The following is a 21257-nucleotide window of genomic DNA, read 5'->3' on the forward strand; positions in this document are numbered from 1 at the left end:
ATCGCGACAGTGCGAAGTGCTAATTATACTTAAAACTAAGTATCAAATTCATCAAAGTATTTGCGAATTTGTTCGACTATATCTCGTTCGAGATAGAATCGAAATAGAAATAAATCCTTCAAATCGTTGCAAATTCCATTGAATCTAATGATACATAATAAAGATTACAGAAGAGTTACAAAATAAATTTACAAAGAGAGCATAATAGAATTAATAAAAAAAAAACATTTTTGTAACAATTCTGCATAAACCAGGAGGCGGAATTTCCACTCCGGAGTGGAATCAAACCTCGTGCCTTTCCTGGATCCTACCTACTTAAAATTAAAGTTTTCACATTCGCTCAAATAAGTATGCTACCTGCCTGCTGATGACCCATATTTAAAAAGAGCAAATGCACATACGTACCCACCCACTCACTCCACGATTCTCTCACATACCACCAGGGTGCAAAAGCCTAAACTAGAGAGCATGCCCCGGGGCACCTCCGACACCCTAGTTCAAACACGTTTTCTAAACTTATGGGAGTACGTACCAATGCTGTAATCGTCTGTCAAGGCTAGTGATTATTGCAAAAATGACTAATGCAAAAATACAAGTATACACTAGTATATATTGCATACTAGTTATATACGAGTATATCATAGTTTCCACAAATAAATGCGGTAACTCTACTATTCAAAACGATTTTATTACAAAAAAAAAGTAAAAAAATTTAATATAAATATAAAAATATAGAAATACTCGTATTTGTCATATCACACGTGATATGCAGAAGTAGTGTTCTCAGTATTAAATGATGTATTAATTAAAAAATATCGCGAAACGATGTACAAAACACTTTACCTAACACGCACACACAGGTGTAAAGTACATCGTGCAACCACTAGCACAATAACAGCCGCCAATAGGGGGAAAACTTAAAACTAAACCCACACTAACTGTTTCTCACCCATACGTGTAACACCTGGGCACACGCATAGATGAGAACGCAGAAAGTATGGGGGGGAGAAACGGGAGATTAGTATATTAGAAGCTGAAAATCCTGATCTAAAAAATATGATTAAAGACACATAAATATATAACACATAAATATATAACAAATAAATACATTTTAATAAAAATTTATCTAAGCGGCTAAGGACTCTACAATTTATTTGATAAAAAATAACTTTTAATATCTTTTAATATCTTTTAATATATTTAAAAACCTCGGACGACTCCTTTCATTAAGTTGGCTGTTCTAATAAAAGAACTGGGCTTTGAGCCACCACTTAACTGCTAGAATCTATCCGTCGCGAATGAGTTTGTCTTCTTGCTCATTTATTTATAATATCGAAATATCGATATATCGAAATTAATCGCGATTAGATAAACTACATACGAAGCAATGCATGTAAGACATTTATTACATGCTTCTCTGGATGAAAACGAGTAAATAAATGCTCGATTTCACCACTACTAACCACGAACAAAACACGTAATAAAAAAGAAAGTGCATTAATTAATTGCATTATTAAAAAATGAATTTAACCGGTGAGACAAGAAAACCTATCCTGAACTAATATAAAATATACAATAAAATATACAATAAAATATACAATTTTCATGAGTAACTCCTAGAAAGGAATTACTCATGTGCTCGTCAATAATTTATTTAAATAATTACAACCAGTAGCTCGTGCCGATTGGGACCTTTCATCCTCGGCATGATTGAGCACTGGAGGGACTTTAAATTTTTTGACTCACTGCGTAAGAAGTTCTACGATGGCTCCAAAACACTCCTACTTCCCAGCAAGTAATATAGTCTGATGACCGAAGAGTTCCTCGATTTGGTATTGAAGAAGATCCCATCGAAGATCCCATCGAAGATCCATCGAAGATCCATCGAAGATCCATCGAAGATCCATCGAAGATCCATCGAAGAAAAGGAAGAAAATCCGTGGTCATATCTGTAAAATAAAATAAAAATAAAAGATAAGTTATCTGCAATGTGATCAAAAATCATTTCAAATAAAATCAAATAAAATATTAATAAAAATAGATACTTACAATGCATTCCAATGGGATGAAACTCAATTGCATCATGGCAATGCACCTCGCGTGAATCTAATAACGCGTTATTAACGAAAATAAGAAACTATAGATGAGTTTCTTATCGCGAAACCGAAATTTTTTATTATACGGCGAACAACACTGATTCTAATTCGCGTATGATTTTAATTTATTATGCGCCCGATCACTGACTTTACAACTGCTTCCAAAGACTGCTTTGCACACAGTCAATGCAAGTAAAAAAATCTTCATTGATGCACTGATTCTAATACGCGAACAGTCTATGCGACTGTTTAAAAATAAAAATACAACTTTACTCGAACAAACTCTGATGCAATTACTGCTTTGGTCGCAGTTAATTCAATATATATATTTCAAAAATAGTTCGCGAACGCGCCGGAATTGAAATTAACGAACGAACGTGCTTCTAATCCGTGATTTTAATTTTATTTAAACGATACAACACTCCCGTATATTGCTTCGCGCACGATTGCAATCTGAAACAGAAATAAAAAACAATACTATTAATATCATTACTATTACTGAAAACAATTAAAATGTTTGTTGAATTATTAAATACAAAAATATACTCACTTCGAATATTCTTTGATGAATGCACGATGGGTCTCCTACCCTTAGGATGACGATGACGATGCACTAACACTGATTCTACAACTGCATTACATGCAGTTAATTCAATTAACACTAGATTAATGGACTAACAATAAACCAATTTAATTCATATCAAATTTCTTTGCTACATATGCTACATATATATAAAATTTTAATATTATTTTTTTAAAATATACGTTGATTTTTAATACCATAATGAAATATATGTAAATATTAATTCCTCCCCTCTACCCATTTCTTCATGCAAACAATTTTTGTAAGTTTTTAAAAAATAGTAAATGAAACAATAATGAAAAAAATCTAGTGTTAAACGAATTTCCAAATGAATTTAATTAATAAATTGTAACACTATTCCAACGATGATCTGAAACAAAAATAAAAACAAGATTATATAGACGATTGATTTAAAAACATTATAATTTTTTATAAGTTTAATAAATTATTATAAGTATTGAGAAAATGTTTAATATAAAAATTGACTTACGTTTATTCTTCAGTGATGAATGCACGATGGGTATCCTACCCTTAGGATGACGATGAGCACACATTTAAACCGATTAGAAGAAACTTACGGAGTTTCTTTACCCGAAAAAACGAAACTTTTACATACGGCGTACAACACTGATTCTACTTTCCGATTTTTTTATATTTTATTTTATCGATGCAACACACGAGTACTTCATTGCCTACGCGCTCGATTGCAATGATGTTCTGAAACAAAAAAAGAAAAAGAACAATTAATATCATTGCTATAATAAAAATCCATTAAAGTTATCATAGAAATGTTTAATAAAAAAATATACTTACTTTTAGTCTTCATTGATGACTGCAGGATGGGTATCCTACCCTTAGGATGACGACGAATAAAATAAAATAAAATAAAAAATCTGTAAAGCTGAAACATACTAAAAAGATTATAAAACAATATTCCCTGTTAATCATTCCTGAAGGCTGAACACATATTAAAAGCACATAAAATACCGATTGCTTAAGTCTCACACTTTTTATGTAATGTTAATAAAAATTGTTAATAAAAAATTGTTAATAAAAATCTTTAAAATGTTCTAAATATGACAATAACTTTTATAACAAACTCAATGTAGAGTGATTTGAAAAGTAAACTAATTTTTATCACGTCCCGAGTAATGAAAAACTCCTTATAATATTGATTTTTTTATCATAACGTTAGAAATAAAATTCTTCAATAATTTAATACGTCACCACGTTCGTTAGATCTTAACACGTTGAAAGACGGAAGGGGAATGAGATGTACGTTACTGCTTATCCTTGAGAGTATCGAACGTTCTTGGCTGTCTCTGTTTTGCTTTCCACTCGAGTAACTCCTGAAAGTAAACAAACATTTATAACTGCCTGTAGGTAGTGTTATGTTTTCTATTCTCTCTCCCTCTCACACTCTCGTTCTTACTCATTCAATACATTTCTATACGTCACGTAGCTTAAAGAAGAATAATGCTTACCCGATGAATGTGAAGATAAAAAAAGAGTAAACACAACTGTTGGACTGAGTATATGTATTCCTGCTGGACTCTCCTAATGCACGGTAAGCTAAAAAAGGAAAAAAAAGATTACATTAGTATAATATAAAGAAAATCAAATATATGAGTGTATGTGTACGAGCGGTTAACCTAACTTATGTATATATGCCTGTATGTGTGTGTATGTGACAGGAATCGAATTTAATACGAAATACGATCTTTGAATACATAATTATGAAAAATAATTAATTAGAGCATCATTAGAGATGGTAGTAATTATCGATACCATGAAAAAAAGCTTGAAATTAGAAGAAATATTCTTAAGTAACATTGGTGAGATTGGCGGGACTTCGAGATATATCGATGTTATATTCTCACATATATCTATCGAATTTTTCAATATTTCGTTTTGAAAACACTCACGTATGAAAATCTTGTGTGTAGCTATCGTTTGATATATAATACGAAGGTGTAAAATACTTTTCAATTACCTGAATTAAACGAGATAACGCAGTACGTTGGAACATATGCAGCTGACAAATTTTAAATATGGTGGTGCCTACGTCACAGTGACCGCCGCTGTGATGTACAGTCCATGCACGTAGTTGTATACGGGGTAGTCACCCCCAAAAATTCGTAGCGTCATCTGATGACGTCATGGCTGCTTGATGATTTGCATTTTTTCCATCTATTATAGAAAAATATCGAATAGTTAAAAATAGGATATAGGAACATAACAATTGTCGAAATATATACTTTATTAATCCAAACAATCAAAATTGATCATTATAAGTAGATATCTATAGAAATTATGCCGTTAAACAAGATAAATATATATATATATAATATAATTGCGTAGAAAATGCATACCAATATACATGGAATTTTTTTCTACGCAAATATTCTTTATCCTCGACATTATTGTAATCTTTCGATTATATCATTTGAAAGTTATTTGTTAGAAGAATCGATTAGTATATAGGAAAATTATTTACGTTAGAAAATATTTTTTAATTACCTGAGATTAACGGGACGACGTATTATCCATCCGATCTCCAGCACCGACGCCGCGAAAAGAAAGAGGAATGATCAGCAAAGAGCCCTGATTGGCTGATCATATTTTAGAAGATAAGTGACCAATCAGATATTTCCAATTACCATATAGAAATGCATTTCACGCACACAAGCTTGCTCGTCACACGAACGTAACTCGGCTTTCTTCATGACCACGCTAGTCAAGCTGGGTATAATAATTTATTTATTAAATAAATCAAAAATCCATTTTATTATTAATTATAATTATCCAATTTATAATTATTATTATACGTATCCAATTAATAATTATTATTATCCAATTTATTTTTCTATAAGGTGTATATGTTCCTTGATAATATTTAAAAAATAATGAATAACATAAAGAGAGTATACACTAAAAACCGCACAGGAAAACACAATCGTATAGATAAGAAACTCGTAGCAGATACTTTTAAAACAATTGACATAAAGCAATATATCCTTAAAGAATTAAAATAAATTGAAATAAAACAATTGACATCTCCCATGCCATCTGTGAAAATATAAATTCCTATATTCTGTATCGATGTAGGAAAATTCTGGTTATTTTAATTTATTAAGGATGGCTGTAGTGCTGTATGTCAATTGTTTTAAAAATATCTGCTACGAGATTTCTTTCCTATACAATTGTGTTTTTCTGTGTTGTTTGACAAAGTATTTAGTGTATATTATCTTTATTCTACTTATTATTTTATAAATATTAACAAGATACGTATTACACGTAAGTACAACATTTATTTCTTTATTTATTTCATTTTCTTTATATTATACCAATGCTATGTTACTTTTTACATTAGTTAGGTTACCAAACATTTGTAGAATGTAATATGAATACATATACCTAATCTTATAATTCTATTTACATTTTTATCTTTTTCATATTCATATTATTTCTATCTTGATATTTGTTGTGGTAGGTTTATCTCTTTTCTTTTATAACATAATGAAGAGTAATATAAAAAGTATGAGAAAGGAAAAGAGAGAAAGTGTGACATCTTATACACCTATCATATATATACATATATGTTTGCTTGATACTTTACTAATACAATTTTATGATTTGTAGATTTGCAAGTATTTGAAGATTTGGAATTGCACAGCATCAATTAGGATTTCTCCTTGTTTTATGTATCAAGTACATACATAAATGAAGAACTTAGAAGATTTTAAAATGAATCCAGGCAATGTTTCTTATACATACTCTTCTCCATGTTATCAATTTTTTTAAAATAATTAAATATTACTGCTGGTGTATAGGAAATTTAGTTAAATCAGCTTTAAAAGAAAATATATATGTAAATGTCAATGCATTTCCAATAGGAACATAACTCGTGCCAAAAATCGAGCCTTCATGGTGTATATATACATATTATATCATATTATATTATATTATATTTAATATTCCTAACAATTATGATTAGGTGAGACGAGCATCGATGATACAATAAAAGCGAAACAGAACATATATTTTATTTGTCGAATAACATAGGGTACGTGTAATCGAATAATCTGAATTGTCACGTGTATCGACATTTTAACGATACCGAATATTGTATTTTGCACCATAAACGCAAACGACCCGGTCGATCCTATTAAAATGCATAACATTTAATAAAAGCTGATTTAATAAACGTAACACTCATTATGCCATCGAACAATACAAATGTATTCTCTCTCTTTTTCTTTCTCTTTCTTTTTTTAGCAGGATACATTTTATAAAATAATTAACAAAAAATTTGTAATATCGAGTCATGTCGTCGCCTAATTCTCTTTTTCTCTTTCTATTTAATGCGCAATGTGTCAATCGTTAAGCTTAATATTCCATTAATAAACAAGCAAGTTATATATTTGCAAAGATTTAATTAACTTAAACGTCGTTAAAACGCAAGTTCCAAACAAATTACTTTACACTTCGACTACCGTTCTACCGTTGATAGTTGAGCGAACATTTAAATTCCTAAGACACACGTTTTCGAGTAATAAAAGGGGTAGTATAAGAAGAATAGGGTAAAGGGAAAAGCCTTTTCGAAGAAGCACCACGAATGAAATTACTAAGCTCGATTTTGTACATTCAAGAACTAAGAGAAAAGAACCGAAAGTAAAAGGGTTGGGGAGAGGGTAGACAAACCGTTCGTTCGATAATCAAACGAAAGAGCAAATTAATTTAATATTAATTTGCTTAATTTAATAAAATATAATGAACAAAGGAGCGGAAAAATAAAAAAGAAAGGAGAAAGAGAAATGGAAGATGACTGACAAAGATCGTTAAATGTTTGCTTGGTACGTTTAAAAAGGGTGATACACGTAAATCTTGCTGGTTCGTAACTCGCTGAGAAAGTCAATCGATTCTCATGGGATCGAAGGATTTACGGTAAAGACAAGCAACCTCATAAAAGGCACGAGGATAGGCGTTAAGCTTGCCACGAGTCTCAGCGATGTCGTAAAAGAAAAAGCTTTAATATCTTTCGTAGACTTTTTTCCTTTTTTTCGAATATTTGCGAGAAAAGAATATTCCTGCCTGTCATAACGATAAAATTATTCTCTCGAAATTCGGATTTCTATACTTGCAATGTTTAACTATCGGTAAACTTTAATAATTAATGAAATATGCATAATTATCGAATTGGAAAGATCGAAGATCGAAATATCTCTAACAACGAGTTTAGAAATGGATCTAATTTCGGTTTCCAGATTTATACATTATACCTGTAATAATAATCATAGTTTCAAACTAAACTCGCATAATTACTATTTCAAAATGAAGCTACATAGCTCAGGTTCGACATCATTATTCCACTGCATCTCTAATCTTATTTCATAGTTGACGAAGATTCCTAATGTTTCGTGAATTATTTTAAATAGGATTGATTTTGATTTTCTTGTTTGTTTTTTTTAAACAATAATACCGAGATAGGACAATGTTAGTAGACGAATATAATAGATCTAGCGAAAACTCTTTTACAAATGGCAAGAGTCGTGCTAAGATTCGCATAATACATTATGCAAGAAACTACTACCGGTAGAAGTAATTGCAAACAACGTTTATTCTGGAGAACTGGCACGACATCGAAATGCTATTACACGAAGTACAGGACCTCCCTTATATCTCTATCCACCTTCCTCTACCTTCTTCTTTCCCCTTTTCCCAGCCCATCTTTCGTTTGTCCTCCTCCTAGCAAATTGTATTCGTACAAATATTTGCTTCGATGCTCGGATTCTAAGAACCGTCTGAATCGTTCTTACATATCCAATCCCACTCCTCGCCAAATTCTCCCTTCAAAATGCAACGCGGACTTCTTTGATCGCTCATTTGCTTCTCGCGTGCAATCCGTTTCGGATAATAAAGCGACGATACTTTTATGTACTCACGCATCTTCCAACTCGTTCGAGGAAACATTTAACTTTCGTCACGCGATATATCTCTCACATCAGATTTACAACGAAATAATAAAAAACGGAAGACTAATTTTCTTTTTAAATACAAATCTAATAACACGCCCCAAAGTGAAAGAGACAGAGAGAGAGAGAGAAAGACAATTCTGATAAATAGTATAATTTCTTTTTTTATATATATAAATCATTCAACAGCTTTTTAACTACTCTACATAAATTACAAGTATAAAAAAAAAAAAAGATAGTGGTTTCAGAGTAAAAAATATGATCTTTTATATTTATTTCGTGTTTTCTTTAACAAACTCGTTTATTTTTCGTTTCCTTATTTACACGAAGTAGCCTAATCGTCGTGTTCGTCAGTCAGCACCTCGTACGAAACTCTTGGCACGAACAACGTGATATCACGAAGAAGAAACTCGTCGAAATCTGGCGCCTTTTGCCAGCTTAGAGAAACTAATGACGTTCTCGTGACCATCACCGAGAAATGAAGCGGAATGAAACATCCCTTCTTGTCTTTTTCTGTCTCTTCGTTCATCAAACCCTCCTCCCCCTCTCTCTCTCTTTCTCTCTCTTTTTGCGTGTACAAATAACGTTAAAAGCTCATTCGATCGTTTGCCCGAGAAAACGATAAAATACGTTTACAGAGTCGCTTAATTGCAATCAACGATCTAACTCGTTGAATTATTCAGTGTAATTAAACATTGCTAATGGCATTCATCGAGAATGTGCGAAAGAATTTTCCTCAAATTTTATACATAACAGAATAAATTTGAATAGACGAATCGCATAATAATAAATGCACAATGCACGCCTGATGTACATTCTCGTATCCTTTATAACGTATTATAATAATCATAGAATAACGCGCGAATAATGTCCATCTGTTAATTTAAAACCTACACAATTTCGATAATTATTCATTCCAATATTTCATCGATTTATTACTAATAATAATTATAGTTATTATTATCATCATCGAGATATAATGTAGTAGCATCGATACCGAGAATAACACATTATGTAGCATTTTTAGCATATGAAAAAGGATAAAAATTTAAATCATTCAACGATATTATATAATTTCAATTTTTGATAAACGATCGATACTCGGAATTCTAAATGCCTCAAAGGTTTATCCCTTCAAATTTTTCTAACATCCATCCAACGTATTCGGGAATACGTATATATATATAATCATAGCTCTTAAATCGCGAGTTGTAACTTACTACCGGAGTTTCTAGAATTTTTTCTCTCTTTTCTTGTTGCACGAAGAGGAAAGTATAGTATCGCACCGTAAAAACGTATACGCGAAACGTACAGGCTGTAAATAAGTATCAGAATTTATAGATTCGATGCCCAAACGTAACCCACACCTTACTTATTGCTTCTAAGAGCGGAAATCATAGGAAACGATAGTGGGATGGTTTGGTGATGGTGGTGGTGGTGGTGGTGGTGGTGGTTCAGGATGAAAAGGTAAGGTTTGGGAAAAAAGAAGGATGGAAACATCGACTCCTAAGAATCTTACGAAATGGAATTCCTTGACCCTCGGCTATTTTATGACACTTTATGCCGAATCGAAATTTTATGCCCTACTTCCGTCGTATACCAGATTATTCGCTGACGTAGTTCGTTCCGGTACCATACATCCCCTGTATATTTCGCATTACTCCTCGTAAATTTAAAGATTCTACGGTACAGGAAGCAACGCAAGAGTGTACAACCGTTTAGAACACTTTTACTTCCGCCGAGATGATCTCGTAGTACCCGTTTTTACGATCCCAAGATGCGTCACTCTAGTTTTCTTTTTATTTTTTTTTATTTTCTGTGTGAATTGATTTCAATTAAAAAGCCCTTTTTAACTTGAGTATTGCTATAAAATAAAAAGAAAAAAATACACAAGCAAAGGTATAGAAATAATAAATGAATATAGAAAAATTATGCGCGTGTACCGTTTTGTTACACGTTAAGCACGTGGGACGATCTCGACTGATAGAAACAAACTAATAATAAGAAAAATAAGGTATAATACGCGTATACTTATATCTATATTTATCGGTGAATTTAATAACACGATTTTTTATCGAAAAAACGTAGTATGAAAGGAAAAAAAAAAAGAAAAGAAACGTCGACTTATTTTTTACATATAAAAATCAGCCATCCGGATACACCCGGGGGATAAGTATATACCCGTTTGTAAGAAATATATTTTCAACGTTAAAGCTGTTCCATTTCGTTCTGTCAAAGAATTTCTCTCGTCGTTTCTCCTTAACTCCGTGAACTTCAAATACGAAGAGATGGTCGAGTTAATCTAAAGCTGAACGATCGAGAGCAGCAAGCAGCTACCGTTTTCGAGGAAAAATCGTCAACAAGCTCATCCATTCCACCTAGTCGTTTCGTTCAACGACTTATTCACGATGTTGCCTCGAAGGAAATGGTTTCTCGATGAAGAGAACAAAATAAAAAAGAAAAACACCCAAAAAATATACAAGAAAAATAAGAAGAAAATAAAGAAAAGAAGAGAAAAGAAAAGAAAAGAAAAAGAAAAGAAATCAGGCAGACGTTTTCGCGGTATTCCGTTTAGATCGACAGCATCCCGAACCGAAGCATTTTACCGTCGTGTTTCTAAATATAATGTCGTTATAAAGTCCGCCACTACTGACAAGACAGTGACACGGGAAATGGCACGAGGTCGAAAAGCCATGGGACTCGCAGCTCTAGGACGGAGGATGCGCGTTGTAAACGTTTAAGAAAGAGTGAAATAACTGAAGGGAGATAAGCGAAGATGAAGAAGAAGAAGAAGAAGACTGACACGCCTGTCTGCCAGAGCTAATGCGTTGTCACAAGTTGCACGTGCGTCGCTCTTTCGCCACCCTTTTACCACCCCCTTCTTTAAACTTTTACTTCCTATTCTATCTTCTCCTCTTCTTTCCATTTCTCTTCTCTTTTTAAATCCCTTTTTTTCTCTCTGTTTCTACAGGCAATAGTATTTGTATATGAAAAGATTATACTAAGTAGAATTTATTTTAATCTTACGTATCGATACGTTATTCATTTGTTCGCTTCTGTTTCTATTTACGGTCATCTTACTTTTTTCTAATTTTGATCCTTTGATTCTTTCCTCGTTTTATGAAATAATTATCTATTTTGTATCTTATATATATATTTTCCGAAAGGAACAACATTGAATAATTAATCCTTTGCTTTCTAATTATAAAGGATAAGTTTGCCCCTATCGTTTGAAACTTTCAATCGTGTTTCTCTTTGCTTCGCGACAACAAAGTACAGGTTGTAGGTGTATAGATAGATGTAGTATATCGATGAACGGTTATTATTATCCTAGGAAGGCTTACAATCCCAGTGCAATCCATAGACAAAACTTGCTCGATTAAATTGCAAATAATCGTGAGGGTATAACACTTGCTAGACTATGAATATCAATCGGCTCGTCGAATCATAACGATCAGCTAGCTAGCTGCTAGCTTGTGGAAACAGAGGTGAGAAAATTCGGAGGTCAATGATTCCATGGTGGGAAAAGGAAAGCGTAAAAGAGAAAGTTTAAGAAGAAAGGAAAATAAAGAGTAAGAGATAGAAAAAACTTTCTTAAGCTCGAGGGTTCTTTAATTAGCCAACAAAGGGAAAAGAAAGTTGAGAAAATACTTTTGTCTTTCTTAAAAGGAGTGCACGTGCACGTGTGTGTGTGTTTACGAGTATGCGTGCGCGTAAATATGTGAAAGAGAGATACATAAATATGTTTAATAACGTGATAAATTTATTTAAAAGTATATACGAGTACAAAATAATACGACTAATGAGATACTAAACGAGAAATAATAATTTAAATAAAATATGAATATATGTACACGTTAATAGTTTATCTAATTTTTGAAGGGGGAGAAAAAAGTGTCTAAAAATAACTATTTATTTTTTTTTTCTAGGTCAAAATCGTATCACGTCTTTAAGTAAGAAGAGTATCCGTGAGAGAGAGAGAAAGAAAGAAAGAGAAACGGGACAAAATTGAAAGACGAGCGGATATGTTCTAGTCAACACTCGCTAATTCGTGGGAGTAATTTTTGTAGGGTGTTAGAAATTAGGGTCTTAACGAGAGAGAGAGAGAGAAAGAGAAAGTGAGATTTATGCTTAACGGATATAATGATAATGAACGACAAGATTTGCTGGCATCATCGTTCGTCACGTCAACGGGTATCGTAACGTACGAAAGCCAATGATGCGCGTCATCCTCGTATAATTTGTCACGCTACCGGCAATAATTCAAAGAGTATGCACGTGTGCATAGACACACATATAACACGTGAGAAAGAGAGAGAGAGAGAAAGAGAGAGAGAGAGAGAATTCTATTTACCTATCATATATATATATATATATATATACGTTTAACCGAACCGCTTTAAACCAGCAATAATCGCATGCCATTTATCAACAACAACGATTGGTACGCGGACACGTACGCGTTGCTCTCGTTCAATCCTCGTACACGCGGCGGGATTTGTGAATTTTGAACTGTCTTTCGTATCGTCGATTCTCGAGGACGCGGTAGAGAATCATTGATTTTTAAATAGGAAATAGGAGGCGAACCATTTATCGTGGTTGTTCTGAATGAACGTCGATTCGCGACAATAAATTCAATATTTTCAGTGTCGAATGCATCGAAATAGATCCTAACTGAAATGTATAACGTATAGTGCTTGTTGTATCTCATACATGTATATATATATATATTTATTATATACATACATTGCATACAACATATATGCATATGTGCATATGTGTTGTATGCAATAAAAGAATGAAAGAGCTTTCGCGTGTATATATTTGTGCGTTGGATCCCACTTTATAGCCATTATTGATATTACTGGACATACGATAAAAAAGAAAAATAAAGTAATATATAATCTCCAACGAATCTGATTCGTATCGAACGAAAAATAAATAAATATTATAAACATCGAGGAATATTATAAAGTTATCTAATAAATATTTTTTCTTTTTATACAAATAAATTGGAGAATATATATAAATAATTTGACTCAGAATTAAAGGGAAATTAGAATTTGGTAAAATGATTTTTAAAGAACAAAAAGTTGCTGTAGGTGGAAAAAGAAAAGAAGGTGGAGACAGAACAAGATAGAGAGAGAGGGAAAGAGGATCAAATCGGAAGTTGGCTTGGCGCGATGAACCAAAGGAAAGAAGAAAACGTCGTTTGGATCCGCCATTGGAGACTTTCGTTTGTGATTGGCCGCGTTATTTCCGGACCATCTCGCACGAAGCCTTCTGTCCGGGACACGAAAGGGAGTATGTAACCGGGAAATTGGAAGAGTCTTTGGAAAAACCAGTAAAGAAGGGATAAAGACAGAGAAATAGAAGAGAGAGAGAGAGAAAGAGTAAAAGAGAAGAACGAAGGGGGTGGCGGTGGAGGTGTGGTGGGTGGGTCGGAGGGGAAAGGCGGAAAGTCGATGCACCGGACGAACGATCACCCGAATTTGCTCCGAGTAAACTCGCAAGACTTTCTTCTTTCGACGGATTTCGTTCTCTGCGAATCTTGCAACTATAGAGAAAAGAAAGAAAAGAAAGAAAGATAAAGAAAGAGGTAAAAAAAAAAAAAAAGAAGAAGAAGAAAAAGAAAAAAGATAGAATAACTCGTCGTAGCTCGTTTTCTCGCGTTTCGAAATTTCACCAGAGAAGGAACATTTTCTTCGCTTGGACATTTCAAAATAACGTAGACAAGAAGGTTTCTCGATTCCGTCGTCTTTTTCCTTATTTTTCGTACGAGTACGATAAAAATTTGAACTTTGAAATATTATTGGCCTCGTTTATTGACGATCCAGACGTGTAGTAACATATTTGTTGTTTCATTTTGAAACTTTTTCTTCTTACGTGGCATAAGATAAGATTGATCAACGACAAAAAACTGTTCATCGGAATATATTTGTTCTTATTACTTTATTCTTTGATATAAAGATTTTTGTAGTTTTACAACAATACCCTCTAATTGTCGACGCAATATAGAACAGGGGGAAAATAGAAAAAGATATTTTCTATGGAAACGATATTTCATCGAATTGTCGTTCGATAATTCGAAAGAAAAGCGAACCACTCGTCTCTAACCACGTTCGAATCCACTTTATCTTGATACTTTCGAGAGCTATCGGGAAAAAAAAGAAAGTCATCCCTTTTGAATAAAAAATTATATAAACGAGGATTCAAATGATACCGATCTATGATAAAAATGCACTTACGTTGGGTGCAGCACGATGAATACGCGTGTAAATAATAAATAGAACGCTCGTGTACGTGTATAGCAAGTAACAAGAGTAATTCGTTCTCGTTTCTACTGTCAATTTGAAATAGAATTAACCCTCCTTAAACGTGGAATCCTATAACATGGCATTTTCTAAGAACTTATCTACTATTTTATAGAACGATTACCTGTAATTAATAATTAATATAATTAATATTTTATATTTCGCGAATAGAAATAAATTCTTATGTCTGCCGAGGTATCGATAGGTATTCTAGTATCGAATAAAAAGATAGATAAAGAGACACGAAACTCGTAAAGCTCGCTACGAGAATTCCTTTTGTCTTTCATCGAAGAGAAAGTTTCGCAGGACGATAGTTACGAGTTTTCTTCGAGTACTTCCGATTGAAGGAGGACGAGGACGATACCGAACATTTCCTAGCTGCTTGGACTACTCTTACTGGCTACTACTGCAGCACGGTTCACCGTTTAGTCATCGTTCACGCGAAACGTTTTCGGAATTTCTAAAAGAGTCGACTAGAACGAGACTCGAATCGTAAGATGCGATTAACCTCTCGAATCTTGCCAGCTACGAAATGAATTATTAACGTTTTCTGTTGGACTACTTCGGAAGAGGAAAGAAAATGAGAAAGAGAGAGAGAGAGAAGGGAAATGTTCGTGACTTACGGACATTACTTCCTGGTCGACCCTTCAATTGAATTACGTTAATCGAATTAAAAGTGTGAACCCTTGCAGTCAAGTTGTCTTATAAGATATATACATGCAGGTGGAACGTTGCAGTGATATCTTAATATGTTCATTGTAAAGACAGAAAATTGTTACATAAGCCATCGTAGATTATTAACTAATGTTAGAAAATATGATCCCAGGTAATACGTTTTCATTAAAAGTAAATGAAAAATTACACTTCGTAGCTTACGTAATAGCGTTTATATTAAACTCCCTGGAGAGCGTAATTAGTCGTTTCTAGAGAATTACTAACTTAATTACCTCTATTTGAACTTCTTGAAAATATTCTATTATATATGGCTTATTTTGTAAGAATGTAAGTTTTGAGGATTAAAAAATAGGAAACAAAATGACCGATCGGGATTATCAGCGAAATTATTATAGCACAGTTAGATGTTTTATCACTCTTGTTGAATTTTTACAAGTAATTACTAGAAAATCAAATTAGCTTTCTTCCAATTTTGGGGTAACGATGCTTGGAAATTACGGAAATGTTAGATCATGGAATAACGAATATTAAATGGAACATTAAACTTAGAAGTTAGTCGGACAATCGTGAGTGAATTCAATTTTGCAACTATTAAGAAATTCTTTAACTAGAATCACGAACGAAAAAGGGATGTCTCGCATGATAAAAAGAGAAAGAATATCGAAGAAAATATAATAAAAGAAAGAAAGAAAGAAAGAAAGAAAATAAAATAAAATAAAATAAAAGAAAAGAAACAAAGAGATGGCAGATGAGAGACGTAACGACGATTAATTTTGATTATAAATACGAGAATTGTTTTTAAAAAGAAACATAAACATTGGTTAAGATTCCTCGGTTCGTCGGTTGAGATTGTATATAAATAAAAACGACAAGATTGAAATCTAGACAACGGTTGAGGTAAGAGAGAGAGAAAGAAAATGAGAAAGACGTATAAGTAAACAAAACATTGAACGAGTTTTTCATTTAGTTTAACCGCGTCTCATCTCAGTCGTAAAGTCTCCTAGCTTTCGACGAGACGTATTTCGGTATGTTCCTATATTATTTATTATACATTGTTCTATCTCATTTATCATCTCATTTACATTAATTAATATATTTGAAATCCTTTTTTTATAACGATACTCTAATTAATATAACTCTTTATTCTTACAATTAGATTGGTCATCTCGATGATTGCTCATCTTTTATATTTCCATAAACAAATACATCTCGCTACAAATATTGATCGACGTATCTCCTAAATACAAACACACACACACGCATATGTATATACAATTAATTAATTCTACCTTCAATATTCTCGTTCGACTATCGACAGTTAATCTCATATGCACACACACACACACACGCATGCACATTTTCGTACAATTATATATACATCTAGACACTTTTATTTCAGAATTATATTTCGATAATTAATTGCGTTAAATGTATTTCGTCTTATATATGCGCAATATGCTAATGTATTATATTATATATTTAACGAAAAATTCACTTTATATCGAATTATATAAAAGTTAGGTTGCTAACAAAGTTCACACTGTTTTCGCTGTAGCATTTCGCTGACATCTTCCACTTTAAAACCTTTCCCGAGAGGAAGTGAATAAGAAAAGCGAAGATTGAACGGAGCTTGCATGAGCTCGTTTTAAAGAAATTGAATTCCGTTCTTGAAGGCCGGAGGGGGTTTGATACTCGTTTTCCTTCCAAGTATGTACTCTCTGGTATAACGAAAAGCGAAGAAGAATGACTATCTTAGAAACATCCTGTCATAACGCAACATCATAACACATATCTTGTTCTTGTTTCACATCCCAAAAAATCTTTCATCACAGATTCCTTTTACGATTAAACTAAGATAAAGAGAAGATGTTTCTTTCTATCTCGTTTATTTTGTTCTTTACTTTTCTTTTGTCAAAATTTACTCTTACAAAGTACGCGATCTCGATAAAATTTCTTGTATATATATATAGGATATAATTATTTAGATAATATTTAATAATGCAAATTTAAAAAACAACCGGATATTGATTTATATAAGAAAATAAAAGTGAAACAATGTTATTTCGGTCTTACAATCGAAAGAAGATGAAACGAAAAAAACAAAAAAGAAGGGGAAAGAAGAGGAGTTGGTAAGCTTTTTCGTATAAACGGCTTCACTATTGTATTTCGTATACGCTGGATGGAAAGGACAAACACGGTATGTAATTTACAGCCAGTGTTTGCTTGAAAATTCAAGCCTGGACCCACGTGGAACGTATGCAGAAGCCAACTTTGTTCTCTACTCGTTCACGTTATTTCTCGGAAAACGAATGCGCGAAGTAATTTATACGTGTGTTTGTTCAAAAATTCCATTAGTCCAATAACAAGACCGAGGTTACGCATCGCATTCATACAAAACATACACACACTCGGTTTTTCATATTTATTAATTAATTCCCGTTTACGTATGGAACCGTGTCGTAGCATAAAAACGAAAGACTTAGACGATTTCACGTTTAATCGTTCTACTTTAGCATGAAAAAAGTTTAATTACTTACGATACGTTTAATTCTTAGCAATGTATTCGTCATAATTGAGATATTACAAATTTATAATTACTAACATAATATAAAATCAATTTGAAATAAGATAATCATTTTTCTAATCAATTAATATATTCATATTTTCAGCCATTCAATCGTTTAGTTATTCGTACGAAACAAAAAGAATCAAAAATTCAATCTCGTCTATTAATAATAATTTTTAATTAATTAGATCGAAGTACCTCGTTCGAGATAATCGTAAAACCTTATCGTAAAAAAGATTTTATTAACGAATTATTATATTCCTCTTAATGATTCACCGATTTCAGGATAATAATAAGGAAAAGGAAGAATATAAAAAAACAAATGTATATAATATATAACGTTGGAAAAAAGATAGGTGTGCATATTATAGGAGCCGAATTAACGTTACTACCGTACATAATCTCGTGGAATGCTACACACCGTAACAAAGAGAGAGAGTCAAGCAAGTTTCCCCATGAAAGTTAAGAAACTTTAGTTATTACTAGAGCTGCGCGTAGCGGAGATTCGTATTTAATGGCACCTAAAACGGCCATAGCCCGGGTCCGTGGCAACGTCCGACGGTTTTCCTCCACCGAAAACTTCGACGTTCTTCGCAATTAAATTTTCCGCATTTTCCATTCTCCAATGGGTCTCGTGCAGTTTTAGAGAAATAGGAAGAGGAAGAAGAGGAAGAAGAAGAAGAAGAAGAGGAAAAGGCCGAGGTAACAACGGTCGTCGGCCTCTGATGGTCTATGGGGTTTTATATGACGAGTATTCCTCTTTGAAATTCATTGAAAATTCCTCCTTGTAAATGCCAAAATTAACTCGACAACAGAAAGCTACTGTCCCGTTATGAATTTTAAAGGTTAACTGTTCCTTGTAGTATGAATATTCAGTTTATATAGTAGTTGTAGTAGTTAGTATATAAACGAATAAGCTTTCCAAAAAGCTAAAACCTACCTCTCACCCCATACAATTCGAATTAATCTAAGAAAACTAAAATTCAAATGGTTTATTAAAGAGAGAAATTTTTATTATTGAATGATACTGTTTTTCGTTCTTTTTTTTTTTTTTATCATTGCATAAATATGCAATCTCGTTTTACGAATGAACATTTATACGTTTTATTATACGTATACGCAATGTTATATCATACTATTACTATTTTTCATTAATTGTATCATTTAATTCGAAGTTTTATTTATAAATCTATAGCAAATGTTGCCTCCTACGAACATTTTTCGTTTCGTTTCGTTTCAACCGGGCAAATCATATTTTCGTTTAGTCTAATGGAGATTTAAAACGATGTGGAATGAAAAAGTTCGTTTCGAAATTGGGTATCATCGGGTTTTTTAATCCGTGTTCCTATCTTTTTCAGAGTACCGCGATGAAAAGTATCGAAAAATATATTCAAAAAAAAAAAAAGAACGGAAAACACAATATGCGTGCGTGCGTGCGTGTGTGTATACATTAAATAAATTAGATTTATAATAATATAATAGTACTGATAGAGAGAGTGAGAGAAAGAGTAAAAAAATATAATAATAAATAATTGAAATAATTTTAACGGGCGTAGAATAAAATCTTTTAAAATTACGTAGAGTTTCTTTCAATTCACATTGCATGTAAGTGAATACACATACTTATCTACTCTCTTAGTCGGCAACAAGTTTACTTTAATGCATGCATAAAATTTGTTATCTGTTTTCGAGTATAAAATAGAAAGAAATAAAAGGAAGGAAGGAAGGAAGGAAGGAAGAGAATGACTATAAGAGAAAAGAATATAACGCGAGCGTTGCACTTCTATGAATGCACTTTATATCCCATCTCTTAGAGACCACCACCATCACCACCACCATCAAAGAAATCCATTTCTTGTCATACCTTTATTTTTACTCTAGACGTTCGTTCTCGCACCATCATTATTTTCTCTATTCTCTTTTTATTACAGGTGAGTAGTATCGCAAACGCCTAGCTAGTGCTCTCTCGACGCCCTGTAAAATGCAAGGGGAAACAAATTACTCGAATTCTACTATGGACTACTGTCAAAAGTTATCTTTTTACGAAGTAAGTAGAAACATAATAAGCTTGTCTATGAAAATATAAAAGAGAAGAAAAGAAATTCACAGGAATACGAACTAAGGAAGAAGAGGGAGAGGAAACAAAGAAAAACCAAATACGATATAATTTAACGAAACGTTTATTCCAATAGAGGGAGCTGGGAGGGAGAAAAAAAAAATAAAAGAAAAAATCGGAATCAGAGATATTCCTCGTTAAATGATCGAACGTACCATTATTCAAAGCTTTGTCTATTATTTGTTTTTAATATAAATGTTAAAATAAACGATAAAACGTAAGAATTTATACATGCGATGAACGAGGGGGGAGGATGAGGGGGGGGTTGGGAGAATACATACGCGACTTCGTTTACATTTTAATGACGAGTCAACAAATCTCGCTTGTGGATGCGGTATCGATCAAGTATGTAATCGAATAAAATACAAAGCGAATTGTATATTTTTCTTTTCTTCTTTTTTTTTAATGTTATCTTTAATTAACTGGTAATTGAATGATGAAACAAAAATAACGTATAAACTAGAAAGAGAGAGAGAGAGTTAACGATAGAGAAAAGCAAAATTCGTCAGAAGTTTAGGGTAAAGGGAAGTTTTAGGTGAAATTGTTGGCTCCTTCGAAGAAGAAGAAGAAGAAAAAGAAGAAGAAGAAGAAGGGTGATGGTAGTATGTTTTTTTCTCCCTTTTATCTCTTATTTTCACGGTCAGAGAGTTCTTTTCTCGAACTCGACTTGAAATTTCTCAGAGGTTTGAACGTTGTAGTAGTAGTGGTTTGTTGGCAGTGCTGTACAATCGAAGAATTCACCAACTCTCTCTCTCTCTCTCTCTCTCTTTCTCTTTGATCTATTTTACCACTTTGAACGATTCTCGACGCGTAAAGCCGTTCGCAAGATTGTGTACGAGAATAAAACATATATATACACGTGCGTAACCATGGTGTCTATATACTTAGATGGATCTAAGGGTATATAAGGTATAAGGGTGAAAGTTAAAGCC

At 32.8% G+C, this 21257-nt stretch overlaps 1 long non-coding RNA gene across 1 annotated transcript in view; it reads left to right on the forward strand.

Moving 5' to 3' along the window:
- LOC122517733 overlaps positions 1–20318 on the forward strand; it is a 168438-nt gene extending 148120 nt beyond the window's left edge. The window contains exon 2 of the long non-coding RNA XR_006303917.1: positions 20141–20318. This is a non-coding gene — a long non-coding RNA (uncharacterized LOC122517733). The remainder of the gene's footprint in view (positions 1–20140) is intronic.
- The last annotated feature ends 939 nt before the right edge of the window (positions 20319–21257 follow it).

Source organism: Polistes fuscatus, unplaced genomic scaffold, assembly GCF_010416935.1.
Source record: "Polistes fuscatus isolate 324 unplaced genomic scaffold, CU_Pfus_HIC Scaffold21, whole genome shotgun sequence".
NCBI lineage: Eukaryota > Metazoa > Arthropoda > Insecta > Hymenoptera > Vespidae > Polistes > Polistes fuscatus.